Source organism: Polypterus senegalus, chromosome 7 (assembly GCF_016835505.1).
Source record: "Polypterus senegalus isolate Bchr_013 chromosome 7, ASM1683550v1, whole genome shotgun sequence".
Classification (NCBI taxonomy): domain Eukaryota; kingdom Metazoa; phylum Chordata; class Cladistia; order Polypteriformes; family Polypteridae; genus Polypterus; species Polypterus senegalus.
In genome coordinates, this window is record NC_053160.1 from 159895358 (window position 1) to 159921752 (window position 26395).

Below are 26395 nucleotides of genomic sequence, written 5' to 3' on the forward strand. Positions count from 1 at the left end.
AACGGTGATCTTGACTATTCTTTATTTAAGACTAATTTCCCTGATAGGGAAGAAAAACAGAGGATCTTGGAAAATAAAACCACACAGATATAAGGAGACCATGCAAATTCCACATAAGGCCGCTTCTAGATCAAGATTCAAAACCGATAACTCAGGAGCTGTGAGACACCAGCACAAACTTCTTCGACCACAAACTGTTCTCTTATTGTGAAACTGGTTTGATTTAATTTAATTTAATGACTGGCTTTATTGTACATTTCATTTTCCATTTTTGAAACATTGCTATATTATCTTTATTTCTGGGGAATTCTCTACATAAAACAATTCTTCAATGTATGTAAGATACATACTGCACGTGGAACAGAAACAAAAATTGCAGGAATTGGTTTGAAATGCAAATTGTGCCTTTAACATAAGTGACTAACAGCAGTACTTTAATTTGCAATGTGAGAAGAATGAACATATAATTAAAAATAATTATCTCAGCTATACTAACAAAGAAATCACACCACGTCATCAACATCTGGTTTTCTAATTGTTATCATCAGGGACATCAATTAAAAACAGATAGAAGAAATAAGATGCTTAATATAAGGAAGTGCATGCCTTCCTGGGGTTGGAAACTGGAGACAGTTCAAAGGAAAAATGAACTGGCTTCAGAAAGTGTCTCGATAAAAAAAAGAAAAAAAAAGTTTAATTATTTGTTATATGTTTTCTGTTAGAGACATCTTGATCCTTCAGCAATTATAGAATTAACTGTCTTTAAAGCTCCCAGAAACAATGTATAATTGTGTGGAGTTTGAATGTTATTTTATAAGGATAAACTGGGTAAACAGGCTATTATTTAGAGGCTCTGTGGTGGGCTGGCGCCCTGCCTGGGGTTTGTTTCCTGCCTTGTGCCCTGTGTTGGCTGGGATTGGCTCCAGCAGACCTCCGTGACCCTGTAGTTAGGATATAATGGGTTGGATAATGGAAGGAATGGATATTTAGAGGCTAAAATATTTAGCACAAAATTATTTAAAGGCAAGTTAATGAACACCTGCAGTTTTTCTGATTTGGGAACATCAGCACATGAGCACACAACGTTGCTGCATTTATTACATTTTGTCTTTCTTTCACCCTAAGTTAATACTCTGTCTATTTAGACATTTAGGGATAAAGAGTTTACATTTTAAAATTACATCAAGCTTGCATTTATTCTCCATTTTATAACCTATGTTTGTTAATTTTGTATTCTAATAATGTTTTTATGTTATTTCTCTTGTGTTTATGTATTATTTATTATTGTTTGCTCTCTGCACCTACAAATGTACTGCCATTTCTTGTTCTTTGTGGGTGGAGCCACAGGAGGTGGGGCTATCCTAACATCACTGCAGCTGATCCTCCTTCTAGCTTTATATCAGAGTAAGAAACAGAGATCCAGCAGTGCGTCAATGAGTGTTCCTGAAAGTATTGTCCTTGGTTTTTTGTAGGCTATTGGATTTAATTTGATTCTGTCTTTTGATTTTGTTTTCGGTTTATGAATGAGGACTTGTTCACCTTGGTTTACTGTTTTAGGGCAAATCCTTTTTTTCTTAATTTTTCCCTTTTACTATTGTTCTATTTCAAAAAATATCTTCATTCATAAAGATTATTTGTAAGTTGGGGCTGAACTCTGTTTTGGTAAGTTCAGCCTTATTGTATGTAATGTTATTTTCTTTGTTGTATAAGTTAGACTTGATTATATGGAATGCTATTTTTTTCAAATAAAATAAAATAAAAAAAGATTACTTTTAAGTCTTGTCTCTGCAAGCCAGAGATTTACGGCTTCTCTCTTTGGTATAGTTCTGTGATATTTATCATTTTTAGGCCTGTCTGTCTTGAGGCTAGGTGAGGCTAGCTTTGTGGTCATTTTGGAGCTCATTTTCACCATATCTGAGACACCGAAACATAAAAAAAGCAAACAGTTTGTTCTGATACTACAGGATTTTGAGTTAGACAGAAATTTTTGTATTTATTTCCATTGTCTTTTTAAATATACAATATAATTTTTGTTTAAAACTGATGCATTTTCTACTTATTTTTGTCCTTGTTAGGATAAAAATTGAAATTGCCAACAAATTTAGTTAGACTTTGTTAGCATCATAAACCTTTAAGAAAAGGAGATTCAGCTGGACTATCACAGCCAAGGTTAGAATACAGACGGGCCTTGAGTTATGAACGAGTTTGATTCCTGCCACAGTTTTTAATCCAGTTTTGTATATAAGTCAGAACTTGCACTGAAAATGCCTGTTGATGGAAATATTGGCAGAAATGCATTATGCTTTAAAATTTATTTTACAGAAAAAATGTCAAACTTTTTAACAACAGAAAAGTGATATTACTGTACTTTAAATTACAAATCACAATTTAAACTAAAATGAGCCACAGGTTTGCCAGTACAGTATGTTGACCTTATGCTTAAACATCCAGCATGAAAATGTTGCACTGACTATTAATGCCTCAACTAAGACTGCCACCTCGTCTTCCCAGTAGCTGTACTCCTGAAACAACACAGTTGTGAGGCATAGTTAGGATGCTGGGAATTACAATCAGCAGGTTCCGTCTCTCCTCTGCTAAACAGACAGCTGCCTACTTTGCTGCTTTTTAGTGACAGGGCTTATTGTGTTGTGTGTACTGTTGGCTACAGTCAGTGACATGTCCTGTTTTTACTGATGGATTGATAAGGATATCAACTCTTACTCCCAGCAGCCACACTCCAGGAGACAGCATGGTTGGGTGTGATGCTGATTGAGCTGCTTACTTGTGATTGAGCTTACTGTGTGTGGTGCTGGTTACAATTGGGGACATGAACGTGACATGTAGTGTAGAAAACATGGCACTTTGCTTTCAAAAGCAGGATCAGAAACAACACTTTCACAGACACTGGTCAAACAAAAGCAGGACACACAAGGTTATAAAAACCTTTGTGAGTATTTGGCTGAGTGATGCAATCAGCATTTACTCATTTTGGATTTTTGCCTCTTGGAGTACATCGTGCAGAATCCCCCCGCCTGCAGCTTTTAACACAAATGGACATGAATTCTTTTGAACATTTAGTTTTACTTTTGTTGTGAAAGACCATTTCTATAAGTTAAAAAATAAAGAGTACTTTTACAGCATTGTTTTAATTTTATTTGTGCAATTCTTAACTCTGTGTGCAACAGCAGAAAATGATTGAAAATGGTGGTAAAGTGTACCATATGTAGTGCTATTACCCACTGTTGGTGAAGGCTGTTATCTATTTACACATGTCAAAACTAGCTTTCTTTGTTCATAATTTAAAAACTGAAGATGCTAGAGGAAAATGAATTGGAATTCAGTTGAAAACAAAAATGTTGGGGTCTAATGTGATCTGCAGAATCACCATAACACAAGACCCTCCAGTATGAGTTGTGTCATAATGTATTTCAGCTTAGTATATTAATATATTTTCCTTTGTTAGTCTATAAACTTGAAAAAACCTTGCAAAGCAGTTGATCATTTACTACATGACGAACAATAAGAACTATGAGTATAACCAAAAATAAGAATTTAGCCAAGAAACAAGTTCAACAATTCTATAGGACTCATGAAAAAATTCGACCTCAAGAATTTGATGAATCTTGACATTTTAGACCTTCCTGAGTCTGAAAATACCATTTTTGAAATTATGTCTGTCTGAGTGTAAACATCATAACTCGAAAATACTTTGACCTATGTCAATGAAATTTTGTACACCTGCTTTATATCAAAAATAAGGAATCCTGTAAACCGGAAGGGGTACTTTAACTGAATACTTTTGCAAATTTTCAAGTAAACTATGGTTATAATTACAAATAGACGATTCAAATATTGTATAGATATTTAGAATGTAATAATATAAATGTAAATATTGTGACAGTTTAGGGTTTTCTCGCACCCTTGCACCCTCAGACCACTCGTCAGACACCAGATAAAAAGTGCAATTATTATTTATTATAATAATAATGTGCACAAAGCACGCTCCTCTCCACAATACTCAATAAACAATAAACCAATAACAATCCTCCTAACTCCCAGACGCTTAGCCACCCTGCCTCCCAACTCAGCTCGTCTGTCTGGGATTTCCCACAGTCCTTTATACTCCTCGACCCGGAAGCATTTCACGCTCTCTGTCCATGTGACCTGGAACACTTCCGGGTCAGATAAAAAATCCTTTTTACTTCACCAAGGAAGCACATCGTTCTCTTTGTCCATGTGACTATGACGTACTTCCTGGGCGTAAGGCAAATAGTCTCTGGGCCTCCCTGTAGCAACTCCTGGCGGCCCCATGGTATCCATACCATGGGGCACCTCCATACTGCAGAGAGAGCTCCACCTGGCGGCGTGGGGGTATTGGCCGGGATGAACAGACGGCCATACATCACAATATATTATAAAAAAAATTTATTTAAATAACCATCCAAAGTTTTTGTGTCATGGAAATATAAATATGTACAATACATGATTATTAAAAACTGCATTCAATATAACACAATCTCTTTCAATAACTATGATTAATTTTATTTTAAATTATACATCATCAGTTTAACAATAACGCATAAACATTGAACATGCCATGTAAATATAAAGATGAAATGGGAACAATAAGCTGCTATGTCCCCATCGTGTTCCTGATAATACATTTAATTTTATTATTTTTTTTGTATTTCCACCATGATTAAATGTAGCTAAATGCAGTTTTACCTGTAGCAATTTATTGCAACAAATATTATATAATACTAATGCTTTTTCTATGTTTTTAGGGGACAATAAATCTTTCTACTTTGCACATAATCTAGGTACTGCATACATAATCATGAAAACAATCCACCAGGGTTTTTGACCTCCTTAAGTGCAAAAATATTTGAATATAAAGTTTCTCCTACATGAAACATATCAGTTTTTTATTCTATAACTGTTGGGTGGGAGCACTAAGACAACAGAAAAAACACAAACTTACACCAATGATTTATTTTTTTGTTGAGTCTAGGTTTATTTATTAACACACAACTACAGTCTAAGTCAAAGTAAAAACAACTCATTATTGGATTTATTTTCTTCTGTATTTCTTCTGTTTTCTGTCTTGTGGATTATGACTATTAGTTCAATGATTGGGACTTGTTCAACTTCGACTGCCTTTTTGTCATTTTTGTTCTTTCTGTTATTTCTAAATAAATGTTTGCATTGATAAGGATTATTGTGGCATTGTCCTTTCTAGCCAAAGGATTTTATGGTTCCTTTCTCTAGAAGGGAATTTTTGTGTATTTCATAGATTTGGTGCTTGGAACTTTAAAAGTAATTTCCTCACTTTGGGCCTGATTAGGCTGCAGCCTTCATGAGGAGCTGGGAGGTCAGACTGCTTGAGGTGAGGCCATTTCTAGACAGGCTGGGAAGGCCTCACCTGCTGTAGGTGGGCACATATATTACAACATTGGTGTACTCCAGCTAATTCATACCACATACAATCCAAATACAAAATTAATGTGTAATGTCAGGAGTAAAATTGATCTTTTATTCCTCTGATACTATGCTGTTTATCAATTCTAATTGAATGTCCATTCATTATTGTGCTGTAAGATGTTCAGTGTGCAGTAGGCAGCAGTGCCTTGAAGAGTCGGAAATGATGCGAAAACCAATGCAGTGTAGCCAAATGATGGGTTAAACAATTATGATATTTCTTCTATAGTGCATCAGGACTTTAGCAACTGCATTTTTAAACATTTGAATTATGTTAATGATACATATGGAAGAATCATTGAATTAAATTTTAGATTTACATGTCAAACGGAACGAAGGCTGTAAATTGAAGTAACTGTCCTACTGTATTAGCAACTGAGAACACTGTCTACTGATAACATAATCTTATGTTGTCAGCATTACCGTATAGTCATCCCAAAATACAGCTTATCTCAGGAGTACTAACATTTAACTTATTCAATATTAATTACATTACTTTACCTTGAAAATTCTATCCCATTTCACCTTTTTATCTGCTTTTCCTGGTAATGATCAAGGTGGCAGCAGGCCAAGTAGGTCAATCCAGACGTCCCTGTTTCCAGCTACAGTTTTCAGCCTTTCCTAGGGAATTCTCAGGCATTCCCAAGCCATTATGCCCTGGGTCTGTTGCAGGGTTTCCCCTCCAGAGCAACATGCCTGGAGTAAGTTGGAGCCGCCCCGGAAGTATTCTTATGATGAGCCCAAACCATCTTAACTGGCTCTTCTTGATCCTGAGGAGCAGTGACTCTACTCCAAGGCTCTCCTGAATCACTGAGCTTCATACCCTATCACAGAGTGTCAATCCAGCCACCTTGTGAATAAACTTTATTTCTGTCGCTTGTATTCACAATCTCATACTTTCCGTCATTATCCACGGCTCATGACTATGGTTTTGACAGGGATGTAGATTGACAGGTAAACTGAGAACTTTAGACCCCGCTCCTGTTTAACCACCTCAGACTGTTACAGTACCCACAGAACAGCAGCCAGTGCTCCAATTCTCTTGCTGAAATCACATTCCCTTAATAAAAAATAAATATATTTTATTGACCAGTTTTTTTTGTAGACACTTCATATAAAAGTCTTATCACTAAAATGTGCAAATGATCATTAAGCAATAAGTTCATTTTATGCCCTACGTCTCACGTACACAAATAACTGAAAGATGCTTTGCTGCCGGTCCATGATGATGCTGATGTTCCTATAATGGAATTACAGTGGAGTGTCATGTAAGAAACATTAGCATCACAAGCAATATTCAGCAGAGAGGGCAGTTCAATGAGAAAGACAAAAAGGAATTTAGCTTTACTTCATATTTTTTTGCTTTAATAACATCTCTTGCACTGATAGAATTCTGCTTTATTTGCAATTGAATCAGGTTCAGTTTATTGTTTATAAAGATTACTTACAATAGTGCTTATATTTTTGATCTTTATATGTTTCACTTCCAAACACTTGCCTTTTCTGTCTTTGTAGAATATTAAATATTGTGAAATAAAGGGGAATGTGATCCAAGTTATATATGCCATGTTTTGCAGAAACTGGACATCACTTTCTACATTGTTTAACAACATTTTTTTGTTCATTTTTACAGTATTTGTTGCTTATGCTTTGTTAGGTAAAATATCTGGAGCTGGCAGCACTCTAATTGCTAGTCTCTTGGGTCTGCATTCACTTTCACATTTACTCCATTTTGTTTTCCTCTGCCAAATGAAAGCACATGTCTCGATGTTGAAAGGTGTGTGCATTTTTCTATCCAACAATCACATCTGTAAATTACTAAGATTCTTATTCTCTCAAAGCAAAGTGATACAAGGAAAAAAAAAGAAAATTAACTCATTGAGGTGGAGTGTCACATTTTGTGTTTGTTTAATTGCCATGATTCTAAATTGGGGTAAAAAAATACAAATGAATTGACTCACCCTGCCAAATCAAGTCAAGACAATCTCATTATATGCCCAGCTCAGATGAGAACACATATCATTTTATTCCTTATTCACAAAGAAATTTGCCATGATCCAGGTTATGGCATTCTAAAGATGTGTTGATTGCTGGGGTTTTAATTAAAAAAAATCCATCAAGTATTATTGCTTTCTTTTTTGCATTTATTTCCACAACATTCGTTTTCTTTAATTGCCTCCTGACCTTTTTGAGCTTTGCTGTTCATACACTCCAGCCACATGAAGCCATTTACCACAACATAACATTTGCAAACCCGCTAATTGTGTCAGGCACAGGGCAGGAGCCATCACTAGACATCATCAGGTCATTTCAGGGCCTATTCTCATTCACCAAGACTCACCTTGGGCAAACATAGAATCTCTTTTATCTAATGTGCTTATCTTTGGGATGTTTAAGGAAAACTGTAAACAGACAGCGACCAGACATTGTCCTTAAACCCAAGACTTTGGATCAATAAGGCATCAGTGCTAACCCCTGCGGCCTATGTTATTTTCTTTTATGCAAATATTATTTGAAAAACTTGCTTACTGATGCACTATTTTAAATTGTGAACAATAGTTCGCTTAAATTATGTAAGATTACTGTGAATGAGACAACATTATTTCTTTTCATTTTGAAGCTGTCTACTATTATTACTATTTTTTTTTTTATTTCTCGTATACAAAGTATTGTAATCGTCCAAAAATTCGATGTGGAGATTTTGACGAATCTCGACATTTTAGACCTCCCTAACTTCCTTGTATATGAAGTATTGGGAAAGTATTATAATCAGCCAAAAATTTGATGTGGAGATTTTGATGAATCTCGACATTTTAGACCTCTCTAACTTCCTTGTATATGAAGTATTGGGAAAATATTGTAATCATCCAAAAATTCGATGTGGAGATTTTGATGAAGGGCGGCACGGTGGCGCAGTGGTAGCGCTGCTGCCTCGCAGTTAGGAGACCCGGGTTCGCTTCCCGGGTCCTCCCTGTGTGGAGTTTGCATGTTCTCCCCGTGTCTGCGTGGGTTTCCTCCCACAGTCCAAAGACACGCAGGTTAGGTGGATTGGCGATTCTAACTTGGCCCTAGTGTGGGTGTGTTTGTGTGTGTCCTGCGGTGGGTTGGCACCCTGCCCTGTGTTGGCTGGGATTGGCTCCAGCAGACCCCCGTGACCCTGTATTCGGATTCAGCGGGTTAGAAAATGGATGGAAGGATGGATGGATTTTGATGAATTTCGACGTTCTAGACCTCCCTGACTTTCTTGTATATGAAGTATTGGGACAGTATTAGAAACCTCCAAAAATTCCATTTTGAGATTTAGATGAATCTCAACGTTTTAGACCTCCCTGAGGCCGAAAATACCATTTTTGGAATCATGTCTGTGTGGGTATGTAAACATGATAACTTGAGTACGTTTTTACTTGGGTCAACCAAATTTTGCATACAAGTATTAGGTACAAAACGTAGATTTCTGTCAACTTTTGGGCTATTTCTGCTAGCCGGAAGCGGTACTGTACCTTTTATTCATGTAGCTGTAGAGTCCGATTTATTTAACTTTACTTTTATAATAATTGTTCAATATATTATTAATTTGATTTGATATGTTCTTGATGGTTCTTTATTGTAAGTAATATAAAAATATAATCTTTGTCTTGCAGTTTACTCCTCAAATATCCATCCCCATATCTAAGTATAGAAGAAAGGCTAGGGGATGCCACTCCCAATTATTTATGCTTAACTACATCAAGACCTTTTGAGATATGCTGTACAAACCTTACAGGTACATCAAGCCACTTAACAGAATATTCACAAACCTGCTTAATTCATCAGCCACAAAGCAAGAAGCAATGATAGACAACACATTAATACATCTCAGTGCCTATTCACCCTCTCTCTGATGGCAAATTTAAATCCTACATTTAGAATTATTAACATTTTTGGGATGTGGATGAAAAATAACAGCAATTGCACTTAAAACTAGTAGTGTAACATCAGGTCTTGTTACATTTAAAAAAAAAAGATTCTGACATTTTATTGAGGCCAAGATCTAGTGAATCAGTGAGTAGGCCAACACCAATGGGGTGTCTTCAAATTATTTTATTGTGTAGATCTTACAAACATCTTCTTTAAAAAAAATCTAACAAATAGTAAATAATCTTGCAGAAAAAATCAATTTTGTGCAAAAAGTGCATGCAAAATTAATGAATTGACAAGTATAAAGTTCAAACTGTCTAATCTTTTTATTGCACAATTAATGCATTTCTCTCAAATATACGTCTGTATTAGGGATGCATTAACCTTTTCCTCTGACAGATTTCAGGTAAATGGCCAAGGCCTGAAAGAACTGTCAAACTGAACTTCAGTGAAGTTTGTTCTTGGAAAGCTGAAAGGCAAAGCAAGTTCTTCAAATGTTTTGTAGCCAGTCTGTTTGCAGCCTAGTGCAGCTTTTGATTCCAATGGGAAAGTAACCTCGACTGTGATGATGTCTTAGTAATCTGCCTGTTCATCCAGTAGAAGAAAACTACGTCCTTGCTTTGGATGAGAAGAAGGAAAACAGTTACTGCCATTCTTAAATCTTTCTTCAAAAAAGAGACTTGGTTTAGTTTATAGTGCAGTTGTAGTTCAGTTGGTGTTTTGTTGCCATTCTGACACTTTGAGAGAAGCCACAAACATTTAAATGGAGCCTTCTATCTGCTTAGCTGCTGAACACTTCCCAAGGAGCTCACAAGTTGTATAATTCTTTGTATTACTTATATTTGTTGCTATTGGTTATTGTTCAAACAAATATAATTATTACATACTGTAAAAGAATAAATTCAATATTTATGCCCAAGTCATAATTTCTAACATTGCTCTATACCAATTGCTCATTCCTTTCTAGCTGCATTACCTTAAGGGTAATTTAATGAATTTCTGTATTGGCGAAAAACTGGTTTAAAGTAACAACCATTAGAGGTCTCCAGGATTGTATATGCAGGGTACAATAATGACAGTAAGACTGGTTAGTAGTTACAGTTAACAATTACATAGCCGGTTTTGACATTTTTTCCTATCCCATTATGACAAGACCCTAAGAGGCTAGTTGGTACCTATTATGTTAGGCGCATGCCACAGATGATCTGATAACACAATTTAAAAAAAACTCCCATCCATATTATGTTAAAATGACTTTCTCGCTCATTCCAATAATCCCTTTCCATTTCCAACAATCTAGGAAAGAAACTGGCTTCCCTGTACGTTCACAGAGATTTATCAGTCACTTGCAAATCTTGTTAAACTGATCAAAGCTTGCAGAGATTTGCAACCAATCACTTGTGCACTTTGTTGTTCCCTTAGTGCTCCTCTAATCTGATCTCTTTTTAAAACTGTCTTCTCCTGTCTGTGACTCCCAGCTTGCCTTTATACCACTTATCATTTGACAGGTCCTCACCATATGTGTGCGCCTCTCTATGAATTTATCTCCATACTGTTGCATGCATTCACATTTATAGCAAGTCCAAGGTAATTACCAAGCCTCAATGGTATGCCATTCCATCACAGAACACAGATTTTGTACACTACTAGAAGGAAATGTTATGGTTTGGTTCATTTCTAAATTTGGTTACACTTTAGTTTAGATATTGCTAAAATGCATCTAAGTAACAAAACCTTAACAAAGGACTTCTCTTGTTAATAACATTTACAAAGCATCAGTAAAGTGGTTATTCATCTCTGCAATGTGACCTACTAAAATAAATTCACTTCATTGTGAGACATATTTCTCTTGATATTTCATACTTAATTATAAAACATGTGAATCCTTTATATTAACATGCAGTTTTACCAGCATATCAAAAGGTCTTATTATGCCACACCGCACAGAGATGAATAACCTATCTAATAATATTTTATAAGCATAATGAAGATGAAAAGAAGCCTTGCAATGGACAGATTTATGTTACGTTTTAGAACATGTATTGTAGATTCCAATTCTGATAATGGTGTTCTCAACTGGTATTCATTTAATTTGTTTGAATTATTTTTGCTTCTTCATTTGTACTGCCATTTTGTAGAGCAGTTACTACTGTGTCGCAAAGTAAACAACCTGGAAGTGACATCACAGGGTGGAGAGGTCAGCACAAGCATCTCCTATTCATTAGAGATTGTGAATACTAAGAGTTTGGCTTGTTGTACTTTTGATTGTGGTCTTGGTCAATAAATCATTGTAAATAAAATATTGTCTACAATTCGAAATTCAGATTTTGTCTTTACAAACCTTTGCATGTTTTCTTGTCCACGTCTTGTCTTCTAGTCCCATTCTGCCTCATTCTTTATGGCAGAACAACAATGCCAATGAGAAAACTAATAAAGTATATAGATATTTTATTTTTACTCTCTTTATATCTTTACTATATTCCTACACAGGCTTACATTTTGTTGGTGTATTTTATAATGTTGCTTGAAATCATTTTTTCAAAGTGGTCTACTCTTACTAGAATAAAGTAAAAACAAGGCTCATTTTTGGAAGAATTAAACCAATGAACTTTCTGAAGTTTAGTTCACTAAAAGTAGCAGAAGAGGAGAAGACAAAAGGCAAAGTCAATTCAGTTGAAGATCAGCAACAATTTAGATAGCAAAATTGTTCCTAGAGAGATCTTAATGATGACGAGATGAATCCATAACACAAAATGTGACAAAATTAGTTTAACTAATACAGAAAAGTTAATTATAGTTCAGAATAATCAAGAATATGGTCTATAGACTCAAGTCAAGTGAAAGACCAGTATCATGGCATGGCATGCTTCTATAAAAGTGCTATTCTAAACAGAAATTGACTGTGTAGTCATTTTATTGTAAAAATCAAACATGTACGGCTTCTTTTGCGGGTGCATTTTCTAAAATGTACATACAGTAAGTCAGTTGCACATTCAAAAGTAATCACAGATGAAGACAATGATGACCAACATCGCAAATTAATGCACAGATAATCGTGTTTTCTAGTCATGAGAATTCCATGCAGCTGTTAATTGCATCCCACTGGTACAAGATTCCTATTCATTATGAAAAGCCGTCCCTGACATAAGACTTCTTATGAATTATCAGTTAGTTCAAATGTACTGTAAAGGTACAGCCATTAAGCTAATATGTGCTCGCTGTGCATGTCATGCAAACTGGTGTCCCTTTTCTACTCCTCGTGCTTTCTGTCTCATTACACTTTAATGAAATTGTACTTGGGACACATGGTGTGCAGTTTTAGTGCTAATTCAATCTATCACATCCTTGTTAGGTAATCTTTCTTGACTCATCATAGCTATGCACTGCTTTTTTTCTTTGTATATCAGAGGTCTCGTTGCGCAGGAAGGTCACTGTTTATTGTTTTGAACTGTGCGCTCAGTGCTTAAAAGTCTAAGACTCTTTTTAAGATTGAATAGTATTCCACCTAAGTTAAGCATCTATTTATGATAACTAAGCATTTCTCATTTTAAGTCACATAAATATTTTGTACTTTCCAATGAAGAAATGTAATCTCACCAAAAAAATGTGTTTCCAATTGGACACAGAAATGTTTTGACTTTATCTTATCTGAAGAAAGAAAGGTAAAGGCACAGGAGCCATGAAAGGAGAGGACAACACATGTGGGGATAGCAAATCTGTTTCTAAAGGTGCACAAAAAAGTAAGATGCACTGCTTCATTCTCACAAAAGACATTGTTATTTCTCATTTTGTTATTTTTGTCCAAATTATTTGAATGTAAAACTAAAATAACTGATTTAAAAATTGATTGGCCAAAAAAAAAAAGTTCTGCTCCCTTCAGAAATTTTGGGTGTTCTTTATAGACGTGAGGGTGCTCTATGGCTCTAAAACAAAAAAAAACACTGCTTTATAGGATAAATATGCTTCTACAATGATTTTTTTTAAACTTGACAAATTATAAATTACACATACCACTGTTTAAATATAATTACTACTTACAAAAAGGTTTTGTTTCCCCTTTTAATCTTCTGAAGGTGTTTCATGGTGGAATGACCAACAGAATTCTTCCACTCTAATGTCTCATCATTTGAGGGATGTCCTGGTGGAACCTCTCCCTGTGTTCATCAGACACTGCTGTTATATTCTCAGGGAAATGGACTTTTAAAGAAACCGTACATCTAAATGCTAGGTAGGAAGAGAGAAGCTCCTCAGCTAGTTCCTCATTGTGTTCCGCCGGCAATTGTGGCACCAGGCTTTAAATGCCTCCCAAGCTCTTTTTTCAATGGAGCACTGCTTGGATTTAAAATTTGCACTCTTAAAAAGCTCCTGGTTTGAAAATTCGCACCTCCTTTTGTTTTTTGCTCTCTTCTTAACAATAAAGAGACATCTTTCTAACCTTCTAAATAGAAGTTCCTGGCTATTTTGAAAGAGTAAGATAAGAAAAAATACTGATCAAGAGCAAAAAATGTTTACCAAATACAGTACCTGATTTTGGGTTGTTTTAACCCCAACTAATTTTAAGAACAAGCAGCACTGCCACTTTCAGCACAAAATATACTAAAAATAATATTCAAAGCATTAAACATAATTATGCCATAAAACAAGTGAAACTTATCTCAAAAAAATCAACATTTTGTTTTCAAAACACTGTTATTTTATTGTATCTGATATATTGCAGACACATTCTATGGTACAGAAATTCCACTTTCAGAAATGGATTCAACCCACCTAAGTCTATAAGGTACGCTGATGTTTTGTGCAGGAGGATTTTAGTGAAGACCATTGCTAATAGTTCAAGAGGAACTGTAGCATATTGGCCAGGTGCTGCTATATCACATATAAAGAAATCTGAGTGCATCTTGAAGTGTACTGTAGTGTGGAATTGGCACATTCTCTACATATTCATTTTGTTTTTCTTTTGTTACCTTCCACATCCGTCCCAGAGGTATGTACATTAAATCTAATTTGAGAATGTTTGTGAGATTGTGTCTGAGTGTCACCTATTGTGAACTGGCACACCAAGTATGACTGACTCCTACTGTGTGCTTCATTACATGACTTGGTAAACACAAGTGCACACTGTAATGGATTAACATGCCATCTTTGCATCATTCCTGTCCTGAGGTAGAAACTGGTAGGATAGTTGTTGGCATACTCTAGTACTGTAATGGAAAAAGCAGTTCAGTAAAATGGATGGAAAGTAGAATAAAAATCAGACTGACAGACATGTTACATTTTCTTGTGTGACCACAAAGAGACGTCTAGCTCCCCAAACACACCAGACATTTGCACAAGTGTTGCACAAACAAGACTTTTATTTCTTTTTTTCATGGGGAAATGCTTCCAAATAATCATTCACCACATCAAACTTTGGCTTTCATTTTTCTTCTTCTTTTCACCTCTACTCCTCTTCGTAAGCATTGTCCTCTTCCTCCTCCCGACTCCAGCTCCTACAATGAAGGTGGGCAGCTCCTTTTATGCTGCACCTTGGAGTACTCCAGATGGCTTGTTAGTAAGATCTGGAAGGTGTGTTGGTAGCCTGACAAAAAAGGGCTCTGTATCTCATGCAACACCCCCTGGCATCACCCCTGGAAATCAACAGGATCATCTCTTATAAAGCCCTGCTGGAATTTGAGGGCGCTGTTGTACCCCATGGGGGCTGCCAAATAGCAGTTTGGAGGAGGTAGTGCCCTTCATAAGCCATCCGCTTCATTCCTTCCATTAAGAAGGCATCCCAGCCGTTCCTCACACTTGTTCAATACTGTGAATGTTGAATGGTTTAACTATGTTCACCCAGCTCTTTTTAAAATTATTTAAATGAATAGTCACCATGTTATTTATTAGTATCAAGTAGGATCCAGCAAAGCACTTTGTCTCCTGAATGCCCTGAATTCTTTGAGGCATCGATTCAACAAAGTCCTGAAAACATTCCTTAAGGAATGTGGTCAATGCATGACACCTCCTGCTCAACTTTATTCCAAAAGACCTCTGTAGAAATGAAGTTTGGGAACTGAAGTTACTGTCATATTTGTGGAATCAGCTTGAGATAATACATGCTTTGTGACAAAGCATATTATCTGGCTTAAAATATACATTTATAAAAAGTGTAGACAGTAACCATAAGGGGATGTCCATGGTCAGCAGCAATGTTTAGACATTTTTTTGGCATTCAAATGACACTCAATTGGCAACAAGAGGCCTAATGTGTGTGAAGTAAGCATTCCTCCCTCTGCTACACTATCACCTCCAACCTGTACCATGGCACAAGGCAGGCTGGATCTATGAATTGATGATGTTTATGGCAAGTACTGATCCTACCATTTGAAATTTATGGGAAAAAATCAAATTTAAATCACAGCAAGCATTATTTTCCAAACTTCAAACTTATGCTTTGGTGATCACATGCTCCACTGTAGCCTATTCTATCTGTTCTTAGTTGACAGTAGTGGACCCCAACATGGTCTTCTGATGTTACAGCCTATGTGCTTCCATATCTTTGAAAATACCTATATGAATAAAATCATAACCTTTGTTAATGTCTTTTTGTTAGTTCATTAATCGCGCAAAAACAGCTGAACTGATTTTCAAAAAGTGCTGTATGTGCTTTGTCATTGGTCCAATTCAAAATACAGGCTAAATGTCACATCAGGAAGCGGGGGTTATATTGGGAGGGGTCAGCCTAAAACCACCCCTGATGTGGGTACTGCAGTTCCTATCAGGCAGTAGGATTGAGCTGGGGCTGATGGGAGGACAACTTCAGTCCACACAAAGTTTTGTAGTAGCCAATGCACAATTTCAACAAAGGCCAGAGGCACATGCAGCATTTTCTTCTAAACTAATATTGACAAAAAATTAATTCTCTACTGGATTTCAGCTTTTGCCTAAGAATATCTCTTTTTGTTTCATCGTGGGTTTTGTTTAGCCACGCTGAAATTCCAAAAAATAGTTTTTCTCTTTTTATTTACACCTTGGCAATATCAGATACCTAAAAGTGTATGTGATTGTAAAAATGTGCTGCACAATAAGTACTGCCTAGTTATGAATTTTTTGTGTTGTATTCTTGTCACCTGTTCTGGGGATCCATGTAAGTATGAATTTCATTTTACTATGTACACATGACAATAAGGCTGACTTGACTTGACTTGAGTGCTGTTTATTCAGACACACCATTATGTTCACTGGTTACAAACAGAATAAAGATAATTGAGTGACAGAGATAAGAAAATGTGTCAAAACTGAAGGGATTTTTAAAAAGAATAGTCATAAATGAGAGTGAATGTCAGTATGTGAGAGGCCATAGCAATCACAGAAACACAAAAGGGGCGAGGCCACAGTTGAAGTTGAAATGAAATCAAAGCCAAAACCCTTTCTAAATTATTTATATTGCAGAAGAGAAACCTTTCAAAATGTTATTCCATTAAATGTTAATATTTTAAAATTCATATGCTTGGCCATGAGGATGGTCAGTTTAGTGGGTCTGCTTTCTCTTGTTCTTAAGAGTTTGAAGCGAGACAATTTTATTTATACAGCATTAAATCACAGTGGATTTAATTTGGCTTTTTTTGACATCATCAGAAAAAGACTTTAATGTCAAAGTGAAATCAGATCTCTGCCAAGTGGCCTAAATTAATGACAAATATAAAACACAAAATAATAGATCTCTTGAGTATTCACCCCCTTTAATATGAGTGACACACCTGGTGTAGCTAATTGGTTGCAGAAGTCACATAATTAGCTCAATGGAGACCACCTGTCTGGGGTTTCAGTTAATTGTAGTATTAATTCACGGTCCACCTTGTATGGTGGTCTAACCTACACAATGAAGACAATAAAACACTCCAAGCATCTCTGTGAAAAAGTGAAACAAAAAAGTCAGGGGATGATGACAAGGAAATACCCAAATCACTGAAAGTCCAGTTACACCAATCATTATGAAATGGAAAGAATATAGCACAGCTGTAAAACTGCCTAGAGCAGGCCATCTACAAAGACTGAGTGATCATGCAAGAAGAAAATGAATGCAGGAGGCTATCAAGAGACATTTTAAAATCTCTGAAGGAGTTACAAGTCACAAGACAACAATTGGGGCCTGGTGCCTCACCAGTCATAGCTTTGTGAGACACTGGCAAAGAGAAATTTATTGATACAAAAATGCATATGCCCTTGTCAGGAAGCATGGGAGAAACTCTGGAGTCAGCTGAAAGAACATCTTATTAGCTGGTGAGTCCAAAACAGAGCTTTTCACTTATCTGAATTTCCCTTATCAGATTAAACACAATGTTCAGCACTATATTAAAAAAACACACCATCTTACAGTGAAGCCTGGTGGAGGCTGCATTGTACTGTGGGGAGGCTTCTCTTCAGTAGGCCTTGGAACACTTATGAAAACAGAGGGGAAACTGAATGTAGCAAACTACAGGGAAACCCTGAAGAAAAACCTGATGCAGTCTGCAAGAGACCAGTACATTGGGAGATTTATTTTCCAGCACGACACACAAACATAAAGCCAAAGCTACACAGGAATGGCCTAAGAACGGCAATGTTAAAGTCCTGGAGTCAAGTCATAGCCCAGACATCAATTCAACTGGGAATTTGTGGCTGGACAGGATAAGGGTTGCTCACTCACAATCCCCATGACACCTGATATAGAATTTTAATCAATATGTTTAATCAATACAAGATATAATTTTACAATTTAATACAAGTATATTGTCACACACATACGCTTAGAAGGCAGTCAACAAGCCCTGAGATGAGTGAAACATCACGAGATGAAGTATTGATTTATGATACTAACACCCCTCTCTCTTTCTCATCAGACCAAAAGAAGAAAAATGATCCGGCATACTTACCACACACACACACAAGATGGCCACCAAACGTCACTTCCTCATCCAGCTCCCACTAATGACATCACTTCCGGCTTCCTCTAGATGACATCACCTCTGGTCTCCTAAAGATGACGTCACTTCCGCAACAACATTACTTCCAGTCTCCTCTTGATGACACCACATCCATCTTCCAGTTATGATGTCATCTCCTGTGACATCATTTCTGCCATCCATTTTGTTCCTCTATAAAAATGCCATGTCACTATTTCATTTTGTCAGTTGCTGTTTTTGAGTATATTGATCAATCTTTTTTCAATTATTTTTTTACTTTGTCCGTTGGACATTATATGGGGACGGTCCCCAACTCTTTGTCGTTGTGGAAATTCTTTTATTTTATGACAATTTACTTATATAAAGTTATAACAATAAATTATTAAATATATGAATACAAACTGAATGTAACTAAAAAATTAACTAAATGTTGTTTTAAGCCTAGGCATTTAAGGTTTTAGCCTCACCTTAGGGGAGCCACTAAAATAGCTGCTAAGGTTAAAATGAAGTAGGTGAGTAACAAGCACCCCTCTAGAAAGTGGGAATAAATTAATGGGAAAGCCCAAACACCTGTCCTATGAAACGTGCCAAAATCAATAGAAGAGTCTGTAGATCACCCCCATTACAAAGCAATATTCAGATTAATGGTACAGTGAAAAGGAGTCAGAAATCATTAGATCACTCTAGACAAGAACAGGCCATTCAGCCCAACAAAGCTCGCCAGTCCTATCCACTTATTTCTTCCAAAAAAACATTGTCAGGTGTGAACGATAGGGGGCGTCCTCGCTCCCTTGAACCCCTGTCCACGACTCCAGACACCAGGTAAAAGTCCTCAAATCGACTTTATTTTTCTTCCACAGTGTACAAAGCACACTCTCCTCCACAATACTCATATAACTCACAATAATACACAAATAACCAATCCTCCAGCTCCCAGACGCGTTGCCACCCTTCCACCCAGCTCAGCTCCTTGTCTGGGAGTTCCCATAGTCCTTTTATAATTCCTGACCCGGAAGTGTTTCTGCCCAATAGTCCACAAGTCCTTTTCCCTTCCGGGTCAGGGTAAATCGTCCCTTTCTTCAACCCGGAAGTCCGTCGCTCTTCCTGTGACGAACCTCCGGGTCACAGGGCACGAAGAAGCCCTCGGTCCTCCCTGCAGCTCCCTCCTGTGGCCCCCACGGCATCCAGCAGGGCTTTGCATAAAAACTCCAATGTCCATGATGCCCTGCTGGTCTTCTGGGGACCTCCTCGCTGCAAGGAGGGCTCCACCTGGCGGCTTGGGGGTATTGGCCGGGATAAATGGCCGGCCATCCATTACACAGGTTCTGAAAGTCCCTAAAGTCTTACTGTCGTCTACCACACTACTTGGTAGCTTATGCCAAGTGTTTATCATTCTTTGTGTAAAAAAGTGTCTAAAATTTACCCTTAACAAGTTTCCAACTGTGTCCCCGTGTTCTTGATGAACTCATTTTAAAATACAAGTCTCGATCCACTGTACTAATTCCCTTCATAATTTTAAACACTTCAATCATGTCACCTCTTAATCTTCTTTTGCTTAAACTGTTTAGACTCAGCTCTTTAAATCTTTCCTCATAATTCATCCCCTGTAGCCCTGGAATCAGCCTAGTTGCTCTTCTCTGGACATTTTCTAGTGCTGCTATGCCCTTTTTGTAGCCTAGAGACCAAAACTGCACACAGTACTCAAGATGAGGCCTCACCAGTGTGTTATAAAGATTGAGCATCACCTCCTTGGACTTGTACTCCACACATTGTGCTATATAACCTAACAATCTGTTAGCCTTCTTAATTCCTTCTGAACACTATCGATAGTCGAGAGCTTAGAGTCCACTATGATTCCTAAATCCTTCTCATAAGGTGTACTCTTGATTTTTAGACTTCTCATTGTGTATTCAAACCTAACATTTTTATTCCATGTGTAATACTTTACATTTACTGACATTAAATTTCATCTGCCACAAATCTGCCCAAGTCTGTATGCTATCCTTCTGTAATGATATAATGGATTCCAAATTATCTGCTAATCCACCTATCTTTGTATCATCTGCAAACTTAACCAGCTTGTTACTTATATTCCTATCTAAATCATTTATTTATATTAAAAATAGCAGCAGCCCTAGCACTGACCCCTGTGGAACACCACTCTTAACATCGGTCAGTTCTGATGAGGATCCTCACGCCATCATCTTCTGCTTCCTGTGTCTGAGCCAATTCTGTACCCAACTAAAAACACCACCCTGAACTCCCACTTCTTTTAGTCTGATGTTCAACCTCTCATGTGGCACCTTATCAAATATTTTCTGAAATCACTGGTGACACTCATTGATTGGATGAAGCTATGCATATTAAAGAGTCAGATGATGTGATGTATTGGATGTAACAGAAAAGCTTAAAGGCAGATGAATTATTTTACTAATTGCTCACTCCATGGACTGAGGCATTTGTGCATAGCTGTGTACAAATAAAGAACTGTTCTGCATTTGCATATGGTCTCCGGGAATGACTTCTTTGAAAACAGAGGAAAGTTTTTCCATTACACCGACAAACCTAGAACAGTTTTATGAAGAAAAATGGCAGAGTCCAGATGTCCAAAGCTGACAGAGACCTGTGCACACTCACTCAAGCCTGTCATGGCTGCCAAAGATGTACAGTAGGTAATAAATAGTGAATACTTATGCGTTCAATTATTTTGTGCTTTACATTTGTAATTAATTTAGATCATTTTTGCAGAGATCTGTTTTTACTTTGAGACCACAGAGTCTTTTTCTGTTGATTAATGCCTAAAATGTCAAATCCACTGAGATTATACTGAATATTGCATAATAGAAATGTAAAAAGTTCACCATCTCTTTTCCTGTTTTTGTTTGCAATACACTTTTTGAGTTAATTCTGAAAAATTGTTTAGGTTAAATGGCGATTACAAATTGGCCCTGTGTGAGTCTGAGTATGGTTGTCCAGGGGATAGGCTCTGACCCTTATGCCCCCAAACTGGGTTAGGTGGACTGACAATTTTGTGTTCATTTCTGAAACTATTCAAATCACTGTGGCTATTGTTGCAGAACACTCTCCCCACATCAGCCAGTTTCTTATACTGCATTGTTGTAAACAGATTACTTCAAAAACCAAATTATCATAAATTATAGATGTCTGACATGATAATCAAAAGGATCAAAATGTCTTGTCTGGGTTAATTGAGTAAGTACAGTTTATTAGTCTGCATATTTTCAGTCTTTTAAATTTGAACATTTGCACTTTGCATAATAATTAAGTGAGCGCAATTGTGATTTAGAGACATTAAAACAATATTTTCTTTTTCTCATCACAGGGACAGCTGTGCGACCTTGGGGACTGCATGGTTGTGTCCTATATAAAACAAAAACTGTGTCAGCACAGCACTGTTAGAAAAATTGTGTATCTGTATTTATGATGCAATAAAAGTCTTAATGACAGCTTAGGGAACTCTCCCCAATTAAATTAGGAAGCTGCTCTTGTGATGCTAATTGTAAGCCACTGATTTACAAGGCTAGGTACTCAAAGCTGAATGAAGATTAGGTGTGTATTGTAATGGTAGAAACTATCCAGACAGTAATGATTTTTTAAGGTACTTCTGAATGCACTCAAGGCAGCTATATACAACATAAACATCAACCATGATGCCCCACTGGGCCTGTTGACATGGGTCTGTTCCAGATGGGGTAACTCATTCACTTACCTGCCTAAACAACAGAAACACTCCAACTCTCATATCCATAATTCTTTCTGAGATTGGTCATTCAACTTTACGAAAAAATATTCTTCACTCATATATATCTTGTCAGTTTCCACTTACAGTGGCAAAAAAAGTATGGGAATCCTTTGGAAATAACCACATTTATGTACAAAGTTGTCTTAAAATATGATATGATCTTCATCTAAGTTAAAATAAAGAACAAACACAATCTGTTTTAGCTAATAACGCCCATATTATATACATACATCATTCAAACATTGGTAGTGTAGGTTGGTATGGGAACTCCTAGGCTGATGACTTTAACATAAGCTAACAGAGAGTTTTCAGACCTGCAGTCCAACCAGAGGAATGAAATTGGAGATGTGGTTTAGAGATACTTTGACCAATTTTAAAAAAGACTCAAATATTCTAAGTTTGCTTTTCTCAAGAAACATCTGCTCATGTGAAATGGGCAATACAATAAAAGAGATCTCAATCTATGATCAAGACCTGTTCATTTGTGTAAAGCTGGAAAGGATTACAAAATAACTTTAAACACTTTACATATTCATCAATCCACAATTATACAAACTCTGAAATAATGGGGATAATAATAAAATAAATAATAATAATAATAATAATAATAAATAATTACTGTGGTTAGTCTCACTGGAAGTGAATGCCAGCCAAAATGACTTGAATGGCACAGTGCAAAATACTCAATGAGGCAAAAAGAACCCTACACTCTTACAAATAAAGGTTCCAATGGGGTTCTTCACAGCAATACCATAAGGAAACCTTCCACATGAAGATTCCAGAAAGAATCTTATTTATTTAAATACCTAACAAGACTGAAAAATAACCACAAAGAGATGAAATCAGATTTGTAAAATGCCAATGGGTTCCTGGTTTTAGAAGAACCCGTGCTGCATGCAATTACACAGGCTAAATTCAGGTTTTCTTGATCTGTTATTCTAGGTTGCCTGCTATACATAAAAGATGCCTGTTTTGCCCACTGAATTATGAACATTTTCAAAGCCCACAGAATCAACCACATATGCAGAGAACCCATCTCAGACTGTAATTAGTCAATGAGAGACCATACAACCCAGTAAAATACCATTAAAGAACCATAATTGTAATTGGCAATTGTGTATGCAATCCTGAAAAACTGTAAAAATGTTGCAAAGACAACATTTAGTACTAATCTGGCAGACTGATATTAAGAAAGATCATACTTTTTAAGGTTACTCTTTCCAGAGACTTCAGGTTCAGGTTGAGGCTTGTTTTATTAGTATCATAAGTAAAACTGAGTTGCAGTAGTAAAGATTGGTCATCCTGTTGACAACAAATTAATAAAAACAGACAGACACATAGAATTTCATTCACGTACAATAAAAAACCATGTGCTAAAATAAAAGCTCTCATGAAAAATACAAAAGAATAAAAATATTAATGAAAATAATACATACATCCAGAATCTAAGGGTGACAGTGCAGGTCCTGCTCCATGCTCCCTCTTCTAGATTTTGGAGCCCTCAAACCCACCACCATCAGTAATGTAACTGGATGAGCTGGTCTGATGGGGACAAATCAAACTGAGCAAGGGGATGCTGCAAAAGGTGCAAGTGCTTTTATTCAATAAAACAAATCCAAACAAAACAATGTCCAACTAAAGTACTCCAAAATTTTCCAATAAATAAATAATCCATCAAATCAGGTAAAAACCAAAATGTTCTCTTTTTCCTTTTTTTTCCTTTTCCATGTTTTCCATTTTTCCTCTTTTTTCTCTGTGTCGGTCTGTTCTTATACGGCTCCGTGGGTGCAGCGCCTCAGTCATGTATAGCATAAGGCTGATTAAGCAATTGAGAATGATCACACCCTCATGTGCAGGTGCGACTCGCCCCAATTACCTCATCAACACCCTGCGGCTTCACGATCGCCTGACACAGCTAAATAGTTTATTTAAAAACTGGCCTTTCATTCAGAACCACAGACCCACTGTGGAGAATTATTCAATAAAGAAAAGAAATCCACAAAAATAAAGTTTTGGGGGCCGTCCCTGTATATTGTCCTCCGGACAAAATAGAAGAAAAATCAATCAAAAGCACAGATGACAAAGTGGATATGGTAAGATGGCATTTTATAGAGAAATGCATTATGGTAACAGGAATTGGTTGGCAGGAACAAGAAGTGTTGTCTATGGTGACAAGCGGAAGTGATGAAAAATGAAGTCGCGGGAAGTGATGTTATGGCAGCCATTTTGAAACCCGGAAATTGCGGCTATTATCTTTCTTCGGTTTTCCTGTTGGGAGAAAAGGTTCAGGTAAGTACCACGTGACAATCCTTCATCTCGCGATGTTTCACTCACCTTTGGGCTTTCTGACTGCCTCCCAATCCCATGTGTGTGACACAGCTTATACCACACTAAGATTTATTGAAATGTATTGTTGCTGCTGGGACAGAGCTATTTTTACAGTATTATCTTTTTATTCTACTTTTGGGAACAGTAAACCATTTTCCAGAGGGAAGTAAGTGAAATTCAGAGCACAAAGGAAGGGAGACATTACAGTTTGTTATGTGCTTCAACTGCCTAGAATACAGAAATGGTGGGCTAATTTGTAAGTCCCCAATCAGCCTACTTGACTATTTAACAATTTGATTAATTTTACTTTTGTTTGAAATAAAGATTTCCAAACCAACATACCAGAGAAAAAGATAAAGCAGATTCAATAAAAGCATGGAAAGAGGTTGTCCAGGGGATAACCCTAACCCTAATTTCAGGAAAAAAACCATTTCCTTAGACAGAATAAACGCCAGTGTGCCTCTTTACATACATCTTCACAATTTGCCTAACAATTTAGTTTAGAATCAATTATTGTCCCCAAATATTTGTACCATGTCACATCCCCTACAATTTGACCATTCATACATACATCCATTTTTCCTAAAATCATTGATCATTTACTTAATTTTTGGTATATTTAAAGTTGACAAATAAGTCTAATGTGTAACCCATTACCCTCAAAATGTCTGAGGATAACATTTAGCAAAGTAACAATGGCATCTTCTACTCCTCCATTTGGCCTATAAGCAAATTGCACAGGATCCAGTGCGTGTTCAGTTTTATTTAAGATTTCTGTCTTTATCAACTTTTCAAATGATTTCATTAAGATTGATGTAAGAGCCACTGGCCTTCAAGAGTTTTGGGGGAACTGATTTTGGGAACAGGGATCACTATAGCCTCCTTCCAGACCTCTGGTACATATTGATTATATAAAGACTGATTAAAGAGGTAACAAAATGTAATTGTTTTGCACAAAATTTAATAGTACGACCACAAATGTTGTCAGGGCCCTGACTCTTTCCTAACCTTACAGAAGAAAGGCTTCCCAGATCTTTTTGGTCTATTTTAAAATGGTGACCATCTATCAGGTTCACACTTAACTCTTGAATATGATTGCTAAAATCATGGGTGTTAAAATGGGTATCAATACAATTAAGAGCATTAGCAAGGTCTCTATCTGAATTAAAACCCTCCAATGTAATATGAAAATTAGTTTTGTTCCTTCATCCTGCTATGGTTTTCATACTGATTCAAGCTGATCCAAGTTTATTTGGAACCATCATATTCTTTAGGTTAGATTTTTACTATTTTTTACCTTTGAAATTCCTACTTTCAGCTCTTTTGTTGCGGTTTACAGAGCTGGGGCCTCATGCATAACGCCATGCATAGAATTCACACTAAAACATGGCGCAAGGACAAAGTGGAAATGTGCGTAAATGCATAAATCTGTGCTTTCGGCAACTTCCACATTCTTCTGCTCCATAAATCCCAGTCAGCATGAAAAGTAACGCACATGCACACACCTGCTGCCACATCCCAACTCCTCCCAGAATTACGCCTCTTTGAATATGCAAATCAATATAAATAGCCCTTAAGCTCAGCGTTCTGTGAAAAGACTATGGCAAAAGCACGGGGAAAATATAAGAATTTCAGCGAATATCAAGTGAAGGCAAGGAAAAATGTACTATTTGTTGGTTTAAATAGTGGTACACACAACAAAAGGAAGTTGATCGAGTGACATAGAGTGTTAGAGAAAATCAAAGGCTCAAGTTCACAAAGTTGCGCATTGCCCGAAATAAAAAAAGAAGCTATCAGATATCAAAGTCGCCGTAAAAAGGCGAGTCATAGCCCACTGTCTGAGTGTCATATGAAAGCTTATTAGTGTACAGAGAAAAGAAAAAAAATAGACACACAGCAGGGAAAAAAGCATGGAACTTTAATCTTGAAATTTCCACTTTAATCACATAATTTATTATGTCATTAAAGTAGAACATCATAAACTTAATCTTAAATTAGTTTAATTTAC